The sequence below is a fragment of the Staurois parvus genome, unplaced genomic scaffold, assembly GCF_062004578.1.
Source record: "Staurois parvus isolate SC_StPar_1 unplaced genomic scaffold, SC_StPar_1.0 ptg000709l, whole genome shotgun sequence".
Lineage (NCBI taxonomy): Eukaryota > Metazoa > Chordata > Amphibia > Anura > Ranidae > Staurois > Staurois parvus.
The window spans coordinates 1,496,032-1,515,119 of record NW_028318505.1 but is presented as its reverse complement, the minus strand read 5'-3'; the positions used below and the strand labels follow the sequence as shown (position 1 = coordinate 1,515,119).

Below are 19,088 nucleotides of genomic sequence, written 5' to 3'. Positions count from 1 at the left end.
CAAAGAGCGGTAACCCCCCCCGAGCTACACTCGGGCTTACCATGCGGCGTTACTCAGGGGATCCCTGCAGCACTTACCTTGTCCTTCGCTCCCACGATGTGTCCCCTGCAGCGTCCCCGGCCATCTCCTCCGGCCGATGCCGGCATCCGTCTTCTGTGTTCCGGTCCCTGTGACGTCGGGACGTACGGGCGCCGGAACCGGCGGGAAATTTTAAATTTTAAAAAAATGACATTTTGCTGTCATTGCTGTTTCAATGCATTTCACATACATTTTGTCCCGAGTGCTTTGTCCGGCGCCCTGCCTGCATTTTTATTGTTCTTTCTGCCTGGAAACTGAGAAACGTCCATGGCGTCCAAAAAGCGTCCCTTTAGGTCAAAAGCGGTTTTAGACCGGCTAGAGAACAGCGATAGTAAATCAGAACCACTTGCAGAATTGAGTGATAATGATTCGTGGGGGAAATTCCTCATCAGACACTGAAAACGATTTTGCGACTTTGCTCAGCGATGTGCGAATTTGCCTCTGTATTTCACATTTCAGTGTTTTCGGTTTGATTATATTATTGAATTAAATTTATTATTATATTATTTTTTTATGATTATTTATTATATTATATTATTTATGATTTCGTGTTCCAAATTTTATCCTACCCGGGATGTTTACTAGACTCTTGTTCGGGCAGATTTCAGTGAGTTATTCCTACAAATTACAGCCTACAATAAAAAACTACATATTTCCATGCAAAAAAATGTACCGCATTCAGCACAAAAAATCGGGAAGAATCATACCCGAGGGGGTTAACGCGGAGCTCCACCCAAGTGGGGAAGTTCTGCTTTAAGTACTGGTCCCCCGCTCCCGTGAGGAATTGGCACCTTTGGGGAGCAGGTACCTGATTGTGAAGGGTACCCATTCCTACTTCCATGCAATCACCTAGGCCAGGGCAACCTGACAGCCGCAGGACTACAAGTTCCATCATGCCCTTGCAAGTCATAGCTGTAACTGTCAGTTTTGTAATCTTTGCAATGCTTCATGGGAAATGTAGTTCCACAATATCTAGAGAGCCACAGGTTGCCTACCCCTGACCTAGGCAATCGGAAGCATAAGCTGCCCCCCCCCCCCAACCTCCCCGTAGTGACATATGACAGGTCCCAGAAGACTACAGGACCATTAACAAGATGCAGTGCTTCTCACGCACCCTGAAGCCGCAAGCTGACACAGCCGAGTGCGCACACTTAAGGTGTCAGGGAGCGAGGACAGCCGGTGGATCATGGGACAGGTAAGTGGTTTTTGGAGCTGCTGACTTTTATTTTTTATTAGCTTTCACTGGAGCTCTGCTTTATGGTTACCAATGCGACAGTTGTGCAACAGTCAAAGTCAACAGCTAAATCTGCATCAAAGTCGCAATGAGTCGCTCGACTTTGGAGTCGCACAAATGTGGATGGAGCCTAAAGCACTGTGTATCATTAACAACTGTCTCTCTTTTATTAAATTGAATCTTGGGTGAATGCTGTGTGAATCTCAGGTGAAAATGTATAAATACAACCCATAGGGTTCGCCACATAAGAGGTTGGAGGGGCAGTAAAATCCCATGGTTGAGCCGTGTTTTCACCATCTCCAACCGCTCCCCTTTTAGCTGCAGAGGCAGGGGCCTGGAGGGGATATATGTTGCGGCTGTGACGGTTTGCTGTGCAGTCACGGCAGAAATTATATACCGCAACGCTTTTGACGGGCGCAGGAAAGCACAGGGCACCATACAGCCAACTTAACAAGCCCCCCCCCCCCATCCCCACAAAAACAAAATAACAACAGTTTACTATGCTTCAGTTATGAATGAACACAGAGAGTGATCAGTACCAATCGCGTTTAAGGAAGGGGCTGGTAAATTACTGGAACAGATCCCCTGCATGTCTCTTTCTGCAGCAGCTGAAAACCAGCAGTGTGGGGGAGGGGGGGGGGGGAAGAAGTCAGCTTTCAGCTGCTGCAGAGAGAGCCATACAGGGGATTGGTTCCAGTAATTGCTCCCCCCCCCCCCCCACTGTGCCATGGATAAGGTTGTACCACCATTCCTCCTGTAGTATGGGGCCCATGTCAGCAGGGGGGCCCAGGTAGCTGGGTGATTTGGATGTGGGCAGGGAGGGTGATCAGCACAGTGGGGGGGGGATTACTGGAACGGATCCCCTTTATGGCTCTCTCTGCAGCAGCTGAAAGCTGGTTTCTTCTCCTCTCCCTTCTGCTGGCTTTCAGCTGCTGCAGAGAGCCATACAGGGAATCAATTCTTGTAATTGGCCCCCCACCATACTCATCACCCTCCCCGTGCACCATACGTTTCCCCCTGGTGCCCAAACCCCCCTATGTGCCCCCACCCCTACAGTGCTGTTGGCTTCCTCCCCTCTTTCCCACAGGCAGCTGCCAGCACACAATAGGATCTTTAGGATGGAGAGTGGGGGAAGTGTCCAGTAAATATGTCACATTTACTAGCCCCTTCCTTTCCTGAATGAACACATTGAGTGATTGATACTGATCACTCACTGTGTTCATTAATAAAGTGAAGCATAATAAATTGTGGGTTTTTTTTTTTGGGGGGGGGCCTGTCAGGTTAGCTGTATGGTGCCCCATGGTTTCTAACAGCAGCCCTATCCACAGCCATGGACAGGCGCTACCACCTGCCAATCGTGACCCGTTCAAGTGAATAGGGCTGCTCTGGAAGCGCCCTGCAACAGCATGCATAGCGCTTGTGTGGGGGTCCAGGGGGTCAAACCAGATGGTGAGGAGGTGATACAATACCTCCTCACTGCCTGTAAAATGCACTCTGAACCCGAATATGGATTGCTCTTTAGAGACTAAAGCATATAGTATGTGAACGAGGATTTTGTGAGCTGTAGCACTGTGTATCAAAAAATGGCCACATTTTCTAGTAAACAAATACTGTTTTTGCCTTTTTATTTTACCCTTTGTTGCTTCTTACTGATGCTGTTCTCCTGCAACCTATTTGCAGCCACTTCACCTATACATGTAGTTTCTCAGGGTAGGCCTCCGGTTGGTGACAAGAGTGGACCATATGCAGAACGTGTGTCAAAACTGGCAATTGCAGTGACCATCAGAAGCATATGCGACAGGGCAATAACGCAGGAACAGGGGCGGACTGACCATTTGGAAACTCGAGCACTGCCCGAGGGCCCGGGGTCAGTAGAGGGCCCCATGAGATGCCCCTGGTACCTTTTTCATAGGCTTTTTTGAGTTTGGGCAAGGACACAGGGGCCCCATGATCCCCTATTGCCCCATGATTTGTCAGTCCGCCTCTGCGCAGGAGAGAGCAATTCAGACTTCTGCGTCATGGTAATGCATGGCAAGGCACTTAACATGCATTACTGCATTGTGGAGCCATTTATTTTGAATGGCATCTCAATGCACTAGGGCAGGGGTGGGCAACTGTGGCCCTCCAGCTGTTGTAGAACTAAAAGTCCCACGAGGCATTGCAAAACTGACAGTTACAAGCATGACTCCCAAAGGCAGAGGCATGATGGGACTTGTAGTTTGCCAACAGCTGGAGGGCCACAGCTGCCCACCCCTGCACTAGGGCGATGCATCTGTATTGTGGAACTCTGCAATGCACAATAAGGCATTGCATTGGAAAAAAAAGAGGCCATGTGGTTTTTTTTTTTTTCTAGCACACTAGGGTGCATTGGCAGTCCTATATTTGTAATGGCCTGTCCTAAAAATACTAAAGATAACATGTGTTAACACACCAGAAATAACTGGGCCCCTGTGAGTGAAGAAGAATTAGAAACTGTTTACTGCAGTCTAATGGGTGTCACTGGCACAGGAAGTAAGGAGGAATTCCCCCACTGGGGACACGGGCAGCACAGAACACCTGTCGGAGGCTCAAACCTTTTTCTTTCTCTATCCAGTACTAAAGTTACGGTTGGAGTTGGGATTGAAGAGAATCACAGAGCACAAGACCTCTTGTGTGACCTTGCCCATAAACACGGCTTACACCCCACAGGGATCACATGTCATTAACCCTTTCCCTCACCTCCTAGAAACAATTAGCAGCTCCAGCTTCCATCCAAGCCTGTATCCTGTCCTCACAAAGGAAAACGCTTGAAGCATGTGAGCAAACCAACACGACACAAATAATTCTTGTTAGGCTTAATGGATCGATTCATTGCAAAATAATGGTAGGAATGTCCTTTGAGCCGGGAGCCCTCATTAGGCCTTTTGTGAGCGGGGGTCTGGAAATCATAAAGGAGCCACTTAAGACCATCCTGAAACCTCTAGAGCTTGCAGCCCCATGCCAGGGTCCAATGTGTCTCTACTTACAAACATTTTGATAAGAGTACAGGAATCAGGTCTACTCCTCCATGAGCTGTTAAAACCCCTTTGTTGTCACCAGCTACAGGTAGGTCTGGTCCTAGAAATGTTCCACTGATCTGATTGGCTGTGGCATAGGTCAGTATGAAAAGCGTTTTTATGTTCTGAACTAGAGATGGGATAGGGTAGTGGTGGCCAACTTACAGGATATAGAAGGCCCTAAGTACAGCCCCTGACATCGCAAAGCGGCCACATATCTTATTCAAAATGTACAATGCTAGAGAAGACTATCAGAGACTGAAGACAAACAACAGGAGATGGTCAGAGCCTGAAGACATGCTCCAGGAGATGGTCAGAGCCTGAAGACATGCTCCAGGAGATGGTCAGAGCCTGAAGACATGCTCCAGGAGATGGTCAGAGCCTGAAGACATGCTCCAGGAGATGGTCAGAGCCTGAAGACATGCTCCAGGAGATGGTCAGAGCCTGAAGACATGCTCCAGGAGATGGTCAGAGCCTGAAGACATGCTCCAGGAGATGGTCAGAGCCTGAAGACATGCTCCAGGAGATAGTCAGAGATTGAAGACACATTACAGGAGATAGTCAGAGATTGAAGACATGCTGCATTGGGGCAGAAAGTCCATGGAACAGTGCCCCCTGAGAGTGGTCGCCTCAGGGGTGCTCCTAGTAACACTTGGGGGTGGGATCCCAATGTGTGAAATGGCGCATGGTCACTGATCCAAACACTTGTCCTGCACTGCGCCTTTTAGGACTAGGCCTTTTTGCTAAGTCTAGGGCAATTTTTATGCTACGGGCCTCAGGGCCTAGCCAGTGCACAATTGCACGGCCACTTCTTTATATTTACTTATTTATTTAATTTATTTTATGTCCCATGTTTTGTCACATTTCACTTATGTGTGTGTTTTTTTTCCTCACGGATTGTAGGGTGTGGGTCCTCGGGCCTAAACCTGAAGTCTAAGGGGAGGATGCGTGGCCTTTTGGTTCCTTCCTCCCCTGTCCCTAGGGTGGCTTCTCTTCGGGAGAGCCCCCTTACCAAGTACTTGGTGGCTGGTTTAGGCTGGCCACAAGGAACGGGGTCCGCCAGGCCTTTTGGCTAGGTGGACCACATGAGAACCTTTGTCCCTGTCAGGAGCTTCGTGCCCCAGGGGATCAGGGTAGAGGTCCTACCCCTTCTGGGGGTGGACAAAACACACCCCTAAGTGCACTTTTTTGTGTTGGTTTTGCACTAGCACGTTTTTTGTTCACTTACGGGTTTTTCGTTTTTCGCACTTCCGCGGACTTAAAAAAAAAAAAAAAAAAGTAGTTTGGATAAGTCAGGAAATGTCTTCAACATTACAGAACACATCCATTTGAATGTGACCAACTACTACTAGATGCAGCATGACCTGGAATGCTGAGAACTTTCAAAGACATATTGGCAACTATTTTGGGGTGTATACCCTGTAACTATTCCTGACACTCATTAGACCCGAAGAAGTGGCTTGAACAAGTTATGAAATGTCTTTAACAATACAGGACAAGTCCAGATGAATGTGGTAACTACTACTAGATACACCATGACCTGAATAGGTGAGAACTTTCACAGACATATTGGCATCTATTTTGGTGTGTATACCTTGTAACTATTCCTGACACTCATTAGAACTGAAGAAGTAGTTTGGATAAGTTCTCGGCCTTTTGGCTAAGATCAAGTGTAGTATCTGTTCTTATCAGTGTCCAGCAGGGGTGCTCCACGGTCATTCTAGCTTTGCGGGGATGACTGTTGTATAGTACCCCTGCTGGTATGATGGGGGTCCTGATGGCTATTACGGGGGGAACAGAAACCGGGAGCCCACGAATAGTAGCTGGGGCCTGGGAGTAATTCCCCTTTGGAACGTCAGAGGGGCCCAGTACCTCCTGATTTGAGCGGATCTACCTCGGTCTGGCCAGGGGCCGGGAAGGCAGAGAGTCCGCAAACCAGTGCCCCCTGAGTAGTCGCCTCAGGGGTGCCACTAGTAGCACCTGGGTGTGGGACCCCACAGTGTAAAGATGGCACATGGTCACTGATTTACCACTTTTTCTGCACAGCGCCCTTAGGACCAGGCCTTATGGCTAGGACCAGGGCAATTTTTGTTACAGGCCTCAGGGCCTGGTCTGTGCACTATTTGGCACGACCACTTTTTTATTTTCTATTTATTTAATTTATTGCACCTCCTACGTTTTGTCACTTTTTCTTTACTTATGTGTGTGTTTTCTCACAGGATGGAGGGTGTGGGTCCTCGGGCCTACCCTGAAGTCTAGGGGGAGGATGTGTGGCCTTTTGGTTCCTTCCTCCCCTGTCCCTAGGGGGTTTTCTCTTCGGGAGAGCCCCCTGACCAAGTACTGGGTGTCTGGCTTCGGCTGGACATAAGGAACGGTGGTCCACCAGGCCTTTTGGCCAGGAGGACCAAATGGGAACCTTGTCCCTGTCAGGAGCTTCGTGCCCCGGGGGATCAGGGTAGTGGTCCAACCCCTTCGGGGGAAGGACAAAGAACACCCCTAAGTGCACTTTTTTGTGTGGTGTTTTGCACTTGCACATTTTTTGTGAACACTTACGGGTTTTTCGTTATCTGCACGTTTGCGGACTTAAAAAAAAAAAAAGTAGTTTGGATAAGTTAGGAAATGTCTTTAACATTACTGAACACATCCAGTTGAATGTGACCAACTACTACTAGATACACCATGACCTGGAATGCTGAGAACTTTCAAAGACATATTGGCAACTATTTTGGGGTGTATACCTTGTAACTATTCCTGACACTCATTACAACTGAAGAAGTAGTTTGGATAAGTAAGGAAATGTCTTCGACATTACAGAACACGTCCATTTGAATGTGACCAACTACTACTAGATGCACCATGACCTGGAATAATGAGAACTTTCAGAGACATATTGACAACTATTTTGTGGTGTATACCCTGTAACTATTCCTGACACTCATTAGACCCGAAGAAGTGGCTTGAACAAGTTATGAAATGTCTTTATCAATACAGGACAAGTCCAGATGAATGTGGTAACTACTACTAGATACACCATGACCTGAACAGGTGAGAACTTTCACAGACATATTGGCAACTATTTTGGGGTGTATACCCTGTAACTATTCCTGACACTCATTAGAACTGAAGAAGTAGTTTGGATAAGTTAGAAAATGTCTTCGACATTACAGAACACGTCCATTTGAATGTGACCAACTACTACTAGATGCACCATGACCTGGAATAATGAGAACTTTCACAGACATATTGGCAACCATTTTGGGGTGTATACCCTGTAACTATTCCTGACACTCATTAGAACTGAAGAAGTAGTTTGGATAAGTTAGGAAATGTCTTTAACATTACTGAACACATCCAGTTGAATGTGACCAACTATTAATAGATGCACCATGACTTGGATGGATGAGAACCTTCAGACATCACCTTCAGACATAACTATTAGACCCGAAGAAGTGGCTTGAACAAGTTATGAAATGTCTTTAACAATACAGGACAAGTCCAGATGAATGTGGTAACTACTACTAGATGCACCTTGACCTGAATAGGTGAGAACTTTCACAGACATATTGGCAACTATTTTGGGGTGTATACCCTGTAACTATTCCTGACACTCATTAGAACCGAAGAAGTAGTTTGGATAAGTTAGGAAATGTCTTCGACATTACAGAACACGTCCATTTGAATGTGACCAACTACTACTAGATGCACCATGACCTGGAATAATGAGAACTTTCAGAGACATATTGGCAACTATTTTGGGGTGTATACCCTGTAACTATTCCTGACACTCATTAGACCCGAAGAAGTGGCTTGAACAAGTTATGAAATGTCTTTAACAATACAGGACAAGTCCAGATGAATGTGGTAACTACTACTAGATACACCATGACCTGAATAGGTGAGAACTTTCAGAGACATACTGGCAACTATTTTGGGGTGTATACCCTGTAACTATTCCTGACTCTCATTAGAATTGAAGAAGTAGTTTGGATAAGTTAGGAAATGTCTTTAACATTACTGAACACATCCAGTTGAATGTGACCAACTACTACTAGATGCACCATGACTTGGATGGATGAGAACCTTCAGACATCACCTTTGGGCATGTTTATCTTACAAGGAAAACAAAGACTTGTCCATGTATTCTTCCACCAGTCCTTACAGCTGTATTATAATCTAATGAAGGATAGGCTGTAATTGATAGTTCCAACAGGTAGTTAATTATCTCTTGCCTTACAATAAGGCCCCTGCCAAGATAATGAAATTAGGCCAGCAGTAAGCTGTAATTACAGGTTTGTATGGCTCATCCTTCTGCCCAGGCTTTCCTCTTGTACAGAACTCCCGCTGACTCGGCCGAGGTGTTTAATACTGTGGCTCTATTGTCCCCATCCTGACAATGGACCTGTCACCCGGACATAATTATACACTGAGTCCCTTCTTTCTGCCTAAATAATTTACAGCTGTGAATTTGGCTACCAGTACAATACAGCGTAAAGCCTAGGCCAAATCACTCTTTAATTGTTTTTAATGCATGACAAGCCAGCGAATGTACAAGATCGCAGCCTTTTCCGAGGCAGGAAACAAGATATTTTTGTAGTCCACCGAGGCCCGGCTTATCATGAGCACTGAACACCTGCCTTCACTTAACCCAAAGGGGACTTTGTGCCTCGGCTAGCCTTTTCAACAAGGTCAGTAAATCAACAGGGGCCCTGCGTTTCTTTGGAAAAGGCAGCTTTTTCTAAACAATATCTCACCCGACGGTCTTTGAGAGCTTGGTCTTATTCCTTGTGAATTCCAAAAAGGAGAAGAAAAAAAAAAAGACAGCAGAGGCATCGCAGAAAGTTTAGGACAACGCAGTTCTTGTTCCAACTAGGCAAGATAAGTTAGGCCTGCTGGCTAAGCCAATCAGAAGCTTTCTTTTATGATTTATGTACATGGGGCCACTGGATGCACATTATTGATACCTCCTGAGAACTAATGGGTATACAGATCTTGCATTAGAGATCGTTTTCATATGTAGCAGAGACCACAGTATTCCCCATGTCAATGCCTTCATCTGCTTCTCTCTCCAGATAGCCAGAGCCATCTTTATTAAAGTAATATTAAAGACAGATTTTTTTTTTAAAATACAAACATGTCATACTTACCTGCTCTGTGCAATGGTTTTGCACAAATCAGCCCAATCCTCCTCTTTGCAGGTCCTCCACTAGAGCTCCTTGTCCCTCCCTCCCGCTTAGTGTCCCCATAGCAAGCAGCATGATATGGGGCCACCCAAGCAAGCTTGCTCCTGAGCTGCTGCTCTGTGTGTCCATTCACACACAGAGTGTGACTCAGCCCCACCCTGCCCCCCACTCTCTCCTTATTGGCTCACTGGCTGTGACTGATAGTAGTGCGAGCCAATGGCTACTGCTGCTGTCTCAGCCAATGAGGAGGGAGAGACCCAGGATAGCTGAGGCTCTTGTGAACATCGCAGGATCAAGAAAGTTTTAGGGGGACTGCTTCACACAGAAGCTTGTGTATTTACAGCCACTTTAAGATGTCACTCAGGGTCACCATCTATTTTGTGGACTAAGATACCAGCTCAGAAAATCATGTAAATGTTGATCCGCTCTGTGAGGACGTCGATGACGAAACGCGTAGGGCAGAGCCTGTGGATTTGACGGCACTACGATCCCGAGCTGTCAGAGTCTGCGTATGCGGGACGAGGCTGGGTTCGTTGCATTGATTGATATCATGCTTTGTTTGCTGATGTCGGCTGGGACACCATTATGTGTAAGTGCAATGATTTTTAATAAATAAGATTTTAAAGGTACTGCACCATGAGTTTTCTGTTCTCTTATATCCCGAGTGTTGGTCTAAACATCTGAGGAAGAGGTGTTTATTAAAGAAGTGGATCTATATTGCCGAGTATTCCCTGCAGAGTATTGCTCCTTGAATATACGGATAATACCTTCCGTGCTATTTCATCCTCCCGCAGAGTATTGCTCCCAGAGCAGAAAGCGCTTATGCTGATTTATAATTTGATCAGCATATTGCTCTGGTGAGTTCATTTAATTTATTTGGTGGTGGATTGGCACATGGTGAATTTTGTTGGACACAAACAAGTTTTTCTTCACTACAACACAATATTGTTATTTGGACTTTATATTTTATATATATTTTTTTTTATTATTTAAATGTTTATTGATTTTCAAAATATTAGGAAATTTAAAATCCACAATATAAATTCTTTACATTCATAGAACAACAATATCTAATTTAAACATTCATTTCCCATATTTTCCTTATTTCTCCCAACCCCCCCACTAGCAAATCCAAAGTCACCCCCCCTCCCTAACCTCCCACCCCACCCTACATCTACCGCTCTTTGGCAAGAGAAAAAGAGGCTCTAAATCGTGCTCTCACCATAAGGGGGCAGGAAAAAGAGGCCTTATTCTCGTCCATTCACCCTTGATCTAAACCAGCAATGGGCAAACTACGGCCCGGCGGACCTTTTAATCTGGCCCGTGGAGCTTGGCAAACATTGGCTGTCAGGATGTAGGCGGGGCAGCGTGACGAACTCCTCTCCTCTCACAGTCCGCCCTGAAGACCGGAACGGCGCGGGAACACGGCGAGAGGAACGCGCGGAGCAAAGGTAAGTGAATTGACACAATATGGGGAATGAATTACAATAGGGGGGATGAATTACTATATGGGGGATGAATTACTATGGGGGATGAATTACTATATGGGGGATGAATTACTATAGGGGGGAATGAATTACTATATGGGGGATGAATTACTATATGGGGGATGAATTACTATGGGGGATGAATTACTATGGGGGATGAATTACTATATGGGGGATGAATTACTATAGGGGGGATGAATTACTATATGGGGGATGAATTACTATGGGGGATGAATTACTATAGGGGGGATTAATTACTATAGGGGGGATGAATTACTATGGGGGATGAATTACTATGGGGGATGAATTACTATGCTTACTATGGGGGAATATTACTATACTTACTATGGATGGCATGGTAGTGGCTGGGCCGGCCAGCAGCTAGTCCTGCCCCCGGGTCCAATATATGAACCCATTGCGGCCCTCAAGTCAAAAAGTTTGCCCACCCCTGATCTAAACTCTTCCCATTTTTTCCATTTCACCTGATATATCCCCATACCATCTTCCTGGGTATAAAACATTTTCTCTAATCTTACAATATAGTCCATTCTAACTATCCAGTCTTGTTTTTTTGGAGCTTCTACTTGACACCAAAATTTTGGAATCAATTCCTTGGCTGCATTTAGAAAATACCATGTTCCTGATTCTTTATATTTATTTACTGTTATTTCTGTATTATGTAAAAGGCAGGTTCCAGGGTCCAGACTAATATATTTTATATTTAATAATATTTTTGGTCACTAATTATATTTGGTTCACATTGTGGTAAAGCACAACCTGTTTAGTTTACAATCATGTAAATGTACAGCACCCTGCCGGTCCCTCCCACCAGCCATTATCTGCCTGCATTGTACACAGAAGCACAGAGACCTTGTGATGACATAATTGGATCTAAAAGTGTCATGCAGATGAAAAAGTTTTATTTGATGGGGAGAGGAGGGAGGACATTAAACTTCTGCTTTAACAGTCTACGTAGATGTCACTTTTTGACATCTTAGTAATACTGAACGATGGTGCATTGCACAATCGTAATTATTATTATTATTATACAGTATTTATAAAGCGCCAATAGTTCGCTCAGCGCTGTACATTACAAAGGGGGACAGAACATGTGACAGAACAATACAATGCAAAACATGAGGGGATTGAGGGCCCTGCTCCTTGGAGCTTACAATCTAGGAGGGAGGGGATGGTGGCACAGGAGGAGATAGCTGTGGGGGATGGGGTGGTAGGAAGAATGGAGGTGGTCGGCAAGTTAGCAGGGGGTGGAGTAGGCGCCTAAAGGAGAGGAGAGTAGGTGATAATCTGATGGGTTGGGGCAGGGAGTTCCAGAGGATGGGTGACACCCTGGAAAAGTCCTGGAGGTGGGCATGGGAGGAGGAAACCAGGGAACTAGAGAGAAGGAGGTCTTGTGAGGAGCGGAGTGTGCGTGTTGGGTGGTACTTGGATATTAGGTCAGTGATGTAGTTCGGGGCAGTATGGTGGACGGCTTTGTACGTCAGTGTTAGGATTTTGAATTTGATCCGTTGTGCAATCGGAAGCCAGTAGAGGGATTGGCAGAGGGGGGTGGTGGAGACGGAGCGGTTGGAAAGGTGAATGAGTCTGGCAGCCGTATTCAGGATCGACTGAAGCGGGGATAGCCAGTGGCGAGGCAGGCCAGTGAGGAGGGAGTTGCATGGTAATGAGAAATTGTGACCTTCGTAGCATTTCTTTCACCTTGAATGTCAATATTTTCAGGCTCGTATGTTTTTTGTGTTCCCAATGTACTATTTTCCCAGTAGAGAACATTTTTAGCTTTTATGAACCAATATTGTTTTTGTTTTGTTTTGCCCAAAACTCTGCATTGCGAAGAAAACAGCCTTTGATCAGCTTACTGGTGTGCAATGGGGTAGGGCTCTGAAATGTAGAAGCTGTTAAAATATGCAAAACTGAAAAGCCGCCTTAATGAAACCCACGTTTCCTTCAAAGCTGAAAATACGTCACAGACCATAAGCAGACCACAACACTTGTACACAGACATGTGCCCGGCCTTTCCAATTGTTCCATTATCTCATATGTTTAATTAAATGTGTAATTGTGAATTTAAAAAAAAAAAGAAAAAAGTTTGTAGCAATTTTAAGGTGAAGGTTTAACTTGAAGGCCCTTGGTAAGTCCAACACTTGAGCAGTGAAGAGCCTACCTTACCGCCTAGACCATTAACTTCCATTATCTTCCTTTTTATCTGGGAAACCCGCTGCTAATTGCAGACGCATTACAGTTTATCAAGCAAACCTGCTTTTGGTCTTTCTCCAAGACCACCAGCACGGATTCAAGTTACAAGGGGGAACAGGGTTGTAAAACACAAACAACAGGGACTCTAACGCTCGCTAATGTAGACAAATGTCACTGGTACAAGAAGGGGGAACGGAAACATCGGCACAAAAAGGTAAAACGAGAAGTTTAAAAAAAAAAAAAATGAAGTCTTTAAAAGAGGCGCGATGGAGCGATCCATTAACAGGAGTTACAATCTGAGCGCACAATTCTCTCAGAAGAACAAAGAATCCAAAAGGACGCAGAGTACTGTTTTTTTAAGGGCTTTTCTACTGTGCCTGCAGCATTGTCCAATGGCCCCTTTGAACTTCTTAATAGTTAGAAAAGTGCAAGTTCCGGTAGGATTAACGTTAAATGCTATCACTTACCTAAAATGTCCTCCACCTCCACCTTTTCTGTGTGCTTCTTCTGTCACTGATGTAGTCCAGCATGTCCTAGATTGTAAGCTCCCAGGATCAGGGCCCTCCTATCCCTCTTGTATTGAACTGTATTGTTGCTGTGTTGTCTCCCGTTATATTGTAAAGTGCTGAGCAAACTGTTGGCGCTATATAAATCATGTATAATAATAATAATAATGTCTAAAGCTGGCCATAGATGCAAAATGTCATGTCTATGGCAGCAGAAGATGACCTATAGCCAGTGGCTTTTAGGGACAAAAATGAATCGGAATTTAGACAACCCCAGGTTTGATCATGCTGGAAAGAAGACTTTTTTCTCCACTCCCAACCAGATCTGGACCTGTCCAGAACGGCGTTTATCAATCTTTCTTTCCCTCAAGGAACCCTTAAAATAATTTGCAGATCTTGGGGAAGCGCTGCTACAACTAATTTAATAGAAAAATTCCCTTTGCATTGGTGGTCAGTGAAAAGAATGTCCCTCTCTACAGTGGTGGTTAGAATGGCTCCCTACAGACACCTAAAAAGACCATTGGTGTCATGCAGCTGGCTCTGCCAAGTGGTGTTGACCCTGGAGCTATGCAGGTACCATCAAATAGGCAGTCAAAAAGCTGCAGTTCAAGGAACCTCTAGCAACTTCTGGAGGAACCCTGAGGTTAAATGGAACCCTGGTTGAGAATGGTTGGACTAGATCAGCCTTTATCAACCTTTTTACCCGAGGAACCCATGAAATAATTCTCAGGTCTGGGGATCCCCATACAAAAATCAATTCAGTTAGAGTCAGTGGGAAAATTGCCCCCTACATTGGTGGCCAGTGGGATGAATGTGCCCCTAGTGGATTTGTGAAGGAAACAAGTGGTGTTGGCCCTAGAACAATGCAGACACCACCAAATGTCAGCTGCAGCTCAAGGAACCCCTAGCAACCTCTGGAGGAACCCCAGTTAAAAACGGCTGTTCTAGATCAACCTTTATTAACCTTTTTACCCCTGACGAGCCTTTTAAATAATTCTCAGGTCTTGGGGAACACCTGTGGAACATCTGCTAAAATCAAATCCGTGGGAAAATATATTGGTCGTCAGTGAGAAGAACGTCCCCCTAAACTGGCTGAACACTAGTGAATTTCGAATGAGTATTTGTAAAAAAACTCTCAGGACATTCGATGGCTTAATGAATGTTGTTCAGAAGTACTTCCAAATTTAATTTGCTTTTAACCTTCAATTTTGGAGGGAATGGGTTTTCCTGAACGAAAACCACATACACTGTTAAAAATTTGTTAATTTGAGAAAAAATTCCCTTCCTGCTCCTTTGTGTTTTCCCATCACTGCTTTGAAAACAAATTTCAATTTGACCCTACTGAAAAATAAGTTCTTAAAACAAAAAAATTAAATCAAAATTCTACTAGTGCATGGCCAGCTTTAGAGTGGTGGTCAGCATGCCACCTTTAATGATCACTAGAAAGACCATGCTGCAGACTGCCACGAGGCAGTGGACCCAGAACTATGTAGACACCATCAAATGAGGGGTCAGTCAGCCACAGCTCAGGAAACCCCCCCCAAAAAAACTCTGGATTAACCCTAGGGTTCCATTGAATCCTGGTTGAGAATGTCTAGCCTTGACCTTTTCTTCTGTTTCTACTTCTAGAAAACATTTACAACTACTGACTGCCAAGAAAAAAACATACAATCTGCTACCTACCGGTCTGTGAACTCTTACAGACCAGAGAATGATCAGTGGCAATGCCTTCTACAACTCACAGCAAGATAATATACAAAATAGTGAAAATAGAAAATTATAAAAGTGAGAAAACTCTTGTGTCATATCACCCGGACTGTAAAATTATTTCATGAGCAGCTGCTGGGAAGTCAGCTCCTTTAGCTCCATTCAACACTTGAACGTGAACTTAGCCAGGCAATTTAAAGGGCATTTTTCCTTATGTGTTTATACGTACATTTTAACGTGCGATTTGTAATACAGGAGAAGATCTGTTTGTGTTTGGCTCCATAAACATGAATTTTTCAGGTGCTCCAATTAGTCTATGGGGCCAAAAATGTGCATTTTTGGCCCAAAGGAGCTTTTTCAAACTTCACGAGACAGGTGGTAAGTGACACAGGTGTCAACAAGCCCATTGAGAAGATTACTATTACAGGTACTTATACAGGGCCAGCAATTTGTGCAACTGTTTACATACAGTATATATGTACATACAAGCCAAGGAGCTTACAATCTAAGGTTCCTGATTCACATTCATACATACACATACTAGGGCCAATTTAGACAGGAGCTAATTAACCTACCAGCATGTCTTTGGAGTGTGGGAAGAAACCAGAGTACCCGGATGAAACCCACGCAGGCACAGGGAGAACATGCAAAATCCAGACAGGTTGTGCCATGGTTGGTATTTGAACCAACAATCCTAGTGCTGCCAGGCAGAAGAAGTGCTAACTACTTAGCCACCCAAGTCATCATTATTATACTGCAGGAATGGCACAACCAGTGGCATCCCGAGGCAGGTGCGGTGGTGTGCGCCCTACCGCACGGGGTGACACCGGACCCGCTCCACAAAAAGGTAAGTTGTAAAGGAAGCCGACAATCCCCGCAGGATGGATCGGATCTGCGGAATGACCATAATGGATCTGAGTCCGAACCATTATGCTCCCCAATCCGCAGATCCCATCCATCCTGCGGGGATCGTCGGCTTTCTTTCCAACTTACCATTTCATGGAGCGGGTCCGGTGTCACCCTGTATAGGTTGCATGCTGATGATCCCCGCAGGATGGATGGGATCTGCGGATTGGGGAGCATAATGGATCGGACTCAGATCCATTATGGTCATTGCGGAGATTCGATCCATTCTGCGGGGATCGTCGGAGGGGGTGTCACCAAGTGTTACCGCACCGGATGACACCAACCCTAGGGACGCCTTTGCTGTAATATACCATGTGCACAGCAGGTGCACTGCTGTGCATTGTGGGAACATGCGGCAACATGCGTTTTACTGCACATTGCCACAACACACAGGGATCAATGAGCCCCTAAATGTAAACCCTCAAAATGAACTTCTCTGATTTGCTCCCTTTTGGTCTGTTAAATACACCACTGAAATTGTTTGTCATATCCATTCGATAAGTGCAAAAAATACCTGGTGATCCTGCCCATAATATAGTGAGTTGACAACTTCCTGTACTCTCTGCTGACTGTTATCAGATACATTGTTCCCAGCTATCTCTGTGGACTACAACCCCCCCCCCCCCCATGTTGTGGAGAAGAGGAGAAGGGGAGGGGGAGGTGGAGTCCGATCCATTATGCTCCCCAATCCGCAGATCCATTCCATCCTGCGGGGATCGTCGGCATGCAACCTATACAGGGTGACACCGGACCCGCTTCACGAAAAGGTAAGTTGTAAAGCAAGACGACGATCCCCGTAGGATGGATCGGATCTGCGGATTGAGGAGTATAATGCATCGGAGTCCGATCCATTATGCTCAATCCGCAGATCCGAACCATTCTGTGGGGATCGACGGAGGGGATGTCACCAAGTGTTATCGCACCGGGTAACACCAACCCTAGGGACACCCCTGGGCACAACAAAACACTCAGGTGTCAATGGGGGCTTATATGTAACCAGAACTACACCTCCCAGGAGCACCTGCCCCTCCCTACACATAGTGTGAGAACAGATACCTTGGAATCAAGGCAGCAGTATTGTTTTGCAAGGAAAGAAATCTTGGCGAGGGAAAGAGAGGAGCAGGGGATAGGTGGTGTTCTGTAGTCCAGCAGGCAGGGCTGGCAAACCCCGTTGGGGCTTCAGTTTTGCAAGGCTAGTGTGTTGTCAGCTCAAACAGGAAGTTAGGATTGTTAAAATGTATCACAGAATTATACTCAATATGTTTGTCTGTATTTTGCTCAAACACTTTAATCCAGAACCAACTTTGCTTTTATACCGCAGCCTGGAAATCATTCTTAAAGTAAATTTGTTTATTCAGAAAAGCACCATTTTTCTTTCGTAACTTTTTGAAAGCCTATATATCAACTTAAAATGAAAAACATTCCTGGGCAGGGCTCTATAAAGTATTTGGTTTTCATCTGTCACCCCCCTGCTGCGTCGCTCTGAGAATATGGATTTTGCTGTCATTTTTTAAATCCTTTTCTCTATTAAACGCGGTCCGTGGTGTAGCTGGCGTCTCACATGGCTGGTAGACAGTTTTTTTTTGTTTTTTTTAGCATGGCAGGAGTTTGGCTCGATGTTCTCTCACACATGTTGCATTCCGTCATGTGTGATGTGTTTGGTGTTCTTAGCCAAGGTTGGCACAAACATAGAAGTTTTCAAATCCTGCTGGGTTAAAAACATGCAGCAATGTATTTTTATGACGGGAAAGCTTTTTTCCCAACGTGTGGATTAGATGTTACCGTGCTGTTCATTTTGAAGGGAAAAAAAAGAATGGCACATGCCTTTATTCAAATGAATATTAAACAGTTTACTGCAAGTTCCCAAAACTGCTGTAAGAACCATAGTATAGTGGTTTTGGGTTGATGTATTTATATTAATAAACTGAAAAAGTCTCTGAACACTTGACTATCTCACCTATATGAATTTTTTGGACATCCCATTCCAAAACCATGGACACTGATATAGAGTTGGTCCTACTGTGTAGCTATGACATTCTCCACTCTTCTTGTAAGGCATTTCACAAGATTTCAAATTATGTCTGTTGGAATTTGTGCCCATTCCGCCAAAAAAAAACACTTGTGAAGTCAGGTACTGATGTTGGATGAGAAGACCCAGCCAACAATTGGCATTCCAATTCATCCCAAATGTGTTCAGTATGGTTGAGGTCAGAGCTCTGTGCAGACCACCCTAGTACCTTCATACCAGACTCATCAAGCCATGTCTTTATGGAGTCATGGTGGAACAGAAAAGTACCTTCATCAAACTGTTACCACAAGTTACTATAATGTCTTAGTATGGTGTGCAATTAACAATAACCTCCACTGAAATCATTTGGAGAGTTGTCCATACTTTTGACCATGGGTGTTTTTATGAAGTTGGCCTTTGTTGCTATAAGAGAGTCCACTCTTCTGGGAAGTCTTCCCTCAAGATTTTGGATTATGTCTGTGTGCCCAAAAGAAAATTTGTGAGGTCAGGTAATATTGTTGGATGAGAATATCTGGCTCATAATTGGTGTTCCCCTTCATCTGAAAGGTGTTCAATGGGGTTGAGGTCAGGGCTTTGTGCAGGCCACTTAAGTTCCTACGCACCAAACTCATTATTATTATTATTATTATATACTCGGTTTTGGAGAGGTTCAGTTTAAGGAAGTGGAGCGACATCCAATCTGATATGTCGCTCAGTAGGTGTGTGATTCAGGCAG

The 19,088-nt window shown here is 44.9% G+C and overlaps 1 protein-coding gene and 1 pseudogene across 1 annotated transcript in view; one reads left to right on the top strand and one right to left on the bottom strand.

Moving 5' to 3' along the window:
* Nucleotides 1-19,088, bottom strand: part of ROR1 (ROR family WNT receptor 1) — a 441,584-nt gene that overhangs the window by 354,640 nt on the left and 67,856 nt on the right. The gene's annotated exons all lie outside the window — the stretch shown is intronic.
* On the top strand, nucleotides 5,988-6,161 carry LOC149445795 (U2 spliceosomal RNA; annotated as a pseudogene).